The sequence below is a fragment of the Eupeodes corollae genome, chromosome 1 (assembly GCF_945859685.1).
Source record: "Eupeodes corollae chromosome 1, idEupCoro1.1, whole genome shotgun sequence".
NCBI classification, from domain to species: domain Eukaryota; kingdom Metazoa; phylum Arthropoda; class Insecta; order Diptera; family Syrphidae; genus Eupeodes; species Eupeodes corollae.
Window position 1 is genome coordinate 258,275,239 of NC_079147.1, and position 6,880 is coordinate 258,282,118.

The 6,880-nt window shown below is 33.4% G+C and overlaps 1 long non-coding RNA gene across 1 annotated transcript; it reads right to left on the minus strand.

Annotated features, from left to right (window-relative positions):
• Positions 1 to 217: 217 nt before the first annotated feature.
• LOC129942077 (uncharacterized) lies at positions 218 to 736 on the minus strand. Its single transcript, XR_008780970.1, has 3 exons — positions 558 to 736; positions 407 to 487; positions 218 to 341 (listed from the first exon to the last, which is right to left on the minus strand). It is a non-coding gene; the product is annotated as an uncharacterized LOC129942077 (long non-coding RNA).
• Positions 737 to 6,880: the final 6,144 nt, after the last annotated feature.

The window sequence follows — 6,880 nt, forward strand, 5'->3', positions numbered from 1 at the left end:
GAATTCACTTTGCAAAATTGAATGCATTTTTCATAAATGAATATTGACCAGTGGTTTCCTTAGGGAAGCCAATGTAACTCATTCACTAATGCAAATTGACCTGGTGAAAAATGTAGTGAATGTGCATAAATGAAGTCAATCATGTTTTTATTATCGAATTATTTTTTACTCATACCTAAATCTTTGGATACAAATATTAAAAAAAAAAACAGCCATGTAAATTTTTATGATTTTATTGAAAAAAATGCTGCCAATGTGCAGATTCCATTTTTTAGCTGCTCCGTGGTGACACACAAACTTTTAATGTCCGCTCTCATTTCGTCTATCATATCTTGTTGATTCTATACAAAATGTAAAGCAGATATATAGAAATTTAATTTAATAAAATAATAATAGTTATAATTACCGTTTTCTTAAAAATCCGCCTTGGCTGCTTTGTGGGTGAAAATTCAATGGAGTCCATTGCCGACTGTTTAGATCCGGAAGCCTTTAAAAAAAGAGCAATAAAATAGGATTAGATAATTGTAGAAAGGGATTTGTAATTTAAATGAAATTACCTGAATATTTTTCTTGTCCATTTGAACACAAATTCTACCAATTTACCAAAATATTCACTTTTTTACAATTATAATTTATTTTCTAAACTCTTTTTAATAACTTTAAGCTTTACTCACTTGTTGACACTATGAACAATGAAATTCAACTGAAAACTGTTTCTCGAAAAAACAACAATGCTCTCAAAAAAAAATCACTTACCCCGAACACTGTGCGTTGTTGTTCGAAACACCTTTGTTTCTAAGCAAACCAGGCTGACGATCGCGAATCGAAGTTTTTATGATATGTAAAAAACCCGAACATTGCAATCCTTTAACCATGCGTCGCCATCACCGTCGGTCGTTGTTGTTGGAAATAATTTTGTTTCTCGAAGCAAACCAGGCTGACGAACGGGAACGGCAATTTTTTATTGTATGTAAAAAACCCGAGCATTGAAATTCTAAAACTGAAGCCAATCTCCGTATTATTCAGTGGCAGGTAGAGAAGAAAAAGGCAAATATAAACAAAAACAAAACACCCATCTCGTGCTTCATATCGGGAATGAAATATTTTACAAGGAAAAAGATAGGGTGGATTGTATAATCATAGGAAAAACGCAATGCCTTTCAGTAAGGATTTCATTGCATGCTATTCCTAAATGATTCGAGTAGCTGATTTCCTTGGCGATTTCACACAAAATTTTCATTGGTGAGCAAATTTCCTACTGGTATATGTCATAGGTACATACTACTATAACTACACACACACATCAATCTCATATAACATCATCTTCTTCTTAATGCATCCTCGACTTTGAGACAAACACTACCTTTACACACATTCATAGAAAATGTACAACCATATCAAGGAAAAAGGAAGGCTATTTATAGCCTAAATCATTTTATCGCGTTGTATAATATTTTATAACACATAAAAGGGTTTAATTACTCTCCAGGGGTAAAGTACTTGATGTGTTTGCTTTTCATTATATAAAAGTACCAGAGTCTCAAAGTCTCTCAGTCAGTAGGTAAGGTAGGTAGGTAGGTACTTTTTTTTCTCAAGCTAGTATATCGCATATATCACATTAGGTATGCGATGTATGTAGGTATGTATATGCATCTCTGTACTCAGTACTGTGTAGTTATGGATATGTAAAATGTACCTACTTGGGTTAACTGGTGTAATATGAACGTCTCATGTTGATTTTTGAACACTAAAAAAAAAATACAAATTACTTGGATAAAGGGCAACATAAGGAACACAATGGGTACAAAAATAATTCTGGTAAAAAGTGTTGCTAAAGCACTTATTAAAAACAAGTGTCTTTAGGACTAGTTTTTGGCTTATTTTAATTTTAACTTGCTTTTTAAATTTACTTCTTTAAAAATTAGCCCTGGTAATACGAATAAATCAAGTTGCTTAAACTTAATGACAACATTTGAATTATTTAATATTTAACATGATGATCGACATGACTGTTCAAACACACATTTTTAAACGTTTTTATTAGTTTTAGTTGACAGAATCCAGAAGTCCGAAATCCCGAAACAAAAAATTTCAAAAATATGCCCGTCTCACATTCTCATTCTGTCGGCTAACATAAATGGTTAAGAAGTATTATTTAAAAAAGTGCAAGAATTTTTTCATTTAAAATCTTTAAACAAATGTACAATGGCAACACTATTGATGTGATTTTGTTTCAGGATTTAAGGAGGACTTATTTGCTTACATCATATAAAAATCTGCTGTTGTTTGTTTTATGAATATTTATTAATTTTTTAAAAACTCTAATTATTATTATGCGAATAAATTGAAAGAATTTTCAGAAAAATCTAATTTATTTCCTACTAACCGTTGCTAGACAAGGACAGACAAATATACTTATAAATTTTTCTTGGAGAGAACCAATTGCTTGGTCATCATGTTTAAAATAGTGGAGATTCGGATAAGTTCACCTTACACTACTCTTCATCAAAGAAAGTGTGGAAGGGGGTACAGATGTTTTATATTTGAAACCTTAAAACTAATTTATGATATTTCGAAACTAAAGTCTACTAGCGTACGCGTCTAGGAACTCATTTAACCAAATTTTGTTTCATAGTTCACAATTAATTATACATCTTAAGCTTTCTGTGCAGTTAGTCTCAGTTTTGTTTGACTTTTATAAAGAAACCCTTTTTAATTTTTGGTAAAGCTAGTTTTAAGTATACAAATACTTGTGTTTATTAAGTTGCGGGTGAAGAAGAGAATTATGGTCAAGCTCCTAAAAAAGATATCTTATAAAGTGCAAAAATGGTAGCAAAAGTCATACTGCAACGCATCAGAAAACACCTTGAGGCCACACTTGATGCCAAACAAGCAGGATTTTACACTGGATCCTCCTGCATTCATCATATTAACACTCTGCGGATCTTTATTGAACAGTGCGTTGAATATTGATCACCACTACACCTTCTGTTCATCGACTTCGGAAAAACCTTTGATAGCGTTAAGAGGTTAGCTTCGCGGAGGAGAGTCATCCCAGAAAAACTAATTGATATTATTAGAGCAACATATGGTGAATCCAAGTAACCCTATCTGCACTATGGTAAGTTGTCAGATGATTTTGAAATCCGTAGCGGAGTCAGGCAGGGCTGTATTCTGTCGCCAATATTGTTTTTGTTGGTGAGCTTTGTCAGGTAGTGGAGGGATCTAATAGACTTTGACATCCTATCTAAAGCACTTGGATTACGCGGACGATGTTTGCTTACTCTCTCATAGGATAACGGCTCTCCATCAAATGACAACATGTGTGGAGAGAGAAGAAGAAGTTTTGAAAATCAATTTCGGCAAAACTAAAATGATCAGCCTCGGAACCCGACCATCCTCTCAAATAAATATTACCTCGCAACCGATGAAAAAAGTGGATAGCTTTCAATACCTCAGAAGTATTTTCTTTATCGAAGGCGGAACCGAGCAAGACGTCATCTGCTGCATTGGCAAAATTTGGAGGAATAATTCTATCAGCTTAAGAACAAAGCTACGACTGTTTCGATAAAATGTCGAATCTATGCTTCACCCATAACTTGGAAGCTTACTTCAGCCATTACAAGAAAGTTGCAAATATTCTTGAATAGATGTCTTCGTAACATACTAAAGATTTTCTGGCCAAATCCTATATCAAATGAGGTCCTTCATAAAAGGACAGGAAAAGAACCTATAGACTCTGTAACGACTGCACTGCAGTTAAAGAACGTAGTGGAATTCACTCACACAAGAAGAGCTGGACGACCGAGAAGCGCATGGCGCAGGACAGTTGAGGCGGAATCAGCGTCACTAGGCGAGAGATGGAGGGAGCTGAAACACATCTCCGGAAACCGTACACGATGGCACGTAAAAGTAGTATAGGTCCTATGCCGTAAAGAACTTAGTCCGAGGGCCTAAGTAAGTAAGTATGGTTTGTCTATCCAACACCACAATACATTCTGCACCTTTCATCTGCGCAGATTGTCCATAATGTAGGTCTGAACTTATCTTAAAATATATAAAATGTCTGAAAACCAATTTATCGAAAGAAATACGAAATTCGAAAAACATACAAAATTAATAAAAAACTGTATCTCATATTTCTATAAATGTATTTAAAAAAAGAAATAAATTAAGAAAAAAATAATTCGCAAAAAATTACCTTTTCGTTAAATTTAATAGCTTTTATTAATCCTTCTTTTCAAAACATTACAAAATCCTCCCTTATAAGACCTAAATTGATATTTCAAAACCTCATATAGCAGAACTCTTCGTTATATCCAGACCTAAGTACTTAGAATCTCCAGAACTCTCTCGACTTTTCAAGATCTCTCCTGAAATCATCAGACTTCCCTTGATTTTCACGACCTCCCTTCTAGATTTTCATTTCCTCCTCTTAAGCATTCAGGCCTACCTTGATTTTTCAATACCGTCCCTGAAATCTCCAGACCTCAAATGTAATTTTAGACGTCAAGACTTCCCTTAGAATTTCATTTCCTCTTCTTGAGCATTCAGGCCTCCTTTGATTTTTCAATAACGCCCAGAAATCTCCAGACCTCACCTGTTATTTTAAGACGTCCCTTTATTTTTTCAGATCGTTCTAGAATCTAGACTTCTTCTGACATTTCAAGACTTTTCCTGAAAATCCCAAATATCTTGACTTTTCAAGGCCTCCCTTCGAGTTTTATGATCTCCCTCTATATTTAATAACTCCTTTAGAATCTCCAGACCTCCCATAGAATTTCAGGACCACCCCTCTTATTTAAAGACTTTCATTGACATTTCCAAGACCAAGACATCCCCTCGAACCAACTTAACACTTAGCTTAATTAGTTTAAAGAACAAGTTTTAGGATTTTCTTTTTTTAAATAAAACTGAGTACGTCATTTTAAGATATTTAATATGCTTTATATTCAAAAACTTTGTCAATGATGATATCACGAAAATGCATTTAAAAAATGTTTTCTAAAACTCCAGCATTAGAAGATCTGATTGAAGCAAATAATTATGAAATATTAACTTCTGGCTTATTATGAATTCTGAATTTTATCTGTGATTTAACCTATAATGAGACCTTATTTCAATAACAGAGACTTCATGCCATTTAAGTTGACAATAGTAACATAAATCTCTTAGATCTTCAGTCTAGGCTTTCTTTCTTTGCTTCATTAAAAAGTTGAAAAAAAGTTTAGGGTTTTATTATACCTATACCGCACAAGCAGGAAGAATATATGTCCTTTTGCATTACTATTTGTGTGTGATATATGAGTTCCAATATAGAAGGACACACATAAGCTTTGCAATAGGAAAATGAGCCTTACGGGTCTCTAATGTTGTAAACATATACTCGTATGTAGTTCACTGATGTGCAAGAAACATAAATCATTCTCTCCTATATAACCCTTATAAGCAAAAAAATGACATGAACAAGAGAAGAAAAAAGCTGACACTTACACATTTAGTCATTTTTTTCCTTTTTCCTAAATTGAAAGGACAAGTGCAGCTGCACAATGAACTACACATAGGTATTCGACGAAAGGCCATCAGCAAGAATAGCATAGTACTGCTGTCGGCATAGAAGAAAAACGGAAATCTTTAAAACATGTTTCGATTTATTAAATTTTCCAGCTTTTGTTGGTGGGGTGTGGGCTTACTTCCATATCAACCGAGCCACCACCCCTTCTCAACCCAACTCAGGCCGGGTGTTTTTCCATGCGAATACATTTTCAAATGTAATATCCTTATAGGAAAAATTAATATACAACAAAGAAAATAGTAAAATGTCAAATGAAGAAAATAAAATGTACAAGGGGCCGTCCAAAGTCGTACTTACCAGGGATGTGATTATTATGTTACGGAGAATCAGTTCAATAAAGTTTTTAACCTAATTGGTAGTAGGGGGAGACAACTTGTCTAAAAAATTGAACTCGCACCATTCCAATACTAACGTTTTCTTATCAGCAACACGATTTTCAAAGATTTCAAGTGAGAAATTCCTTTTGATTTCCGACATTCGTTCGTCCTGATATACAGACGACAAACGTTTGTCCTCCATTCCACATAGATGAGCGATTGAAAGTGTGTTGATGAAAAAAATGGAATAGTTGTTAAGGATATTCTTGGCAGCCTCTGTCTGTATGCTGTATAGCCTTGAGCATTATTTTATATCGAAGGTGCATTTGAAGTGGGCTAATGGTTTAAAAAAAATGTTCTGAAACATCAAAGGAAATTTTAAAGTCATGGGAAGAGGTGGAATTTCATTTCCAGTAACTACAACTTGTGTTTTTATATACACTTCTTTATGGAAAGGGAGTTTGAAGTTAAATTAAAATTAGAAAGAGGATTTTTTGCTAAAAATATGTAATTATCAGTTTATTAAATTTTTTGTGAATTTTTTGAATAAAAATCAGAAGACTAAAATGATAAAACTTTAGGAATTTTTTTAACTCACAGCGACACTTAAATCTATAACATTTGTCAAAAAGTGGGAGCAGTTTTTAGTGGCAAACCTAATTTTATACTTCCGCCTATAAAAATTGAAGTAAGTTAATAAAAACTCAACACAAATTGTTATTATAGCAAAACATTTTAAAACACCTAATAAGCATAAAATCATCAGCAAATTAACCAATTTTAATCATAATCACTTTAATTCTGAATGACTACAAATGCAGAGAGTGTTTTATTGTTCGAAGGGAGAACTTATCGTCGTGGAACTATTTAAGCTTATTACCCGTTGAATGTAACTGTTTTTCTATGTAGAAATTAGTCTGCTAATTAAATTTCTAACATAAATTACACAGCCCTATGCATAGTTTGTAACTTTGGTAGTTGGGTGCTC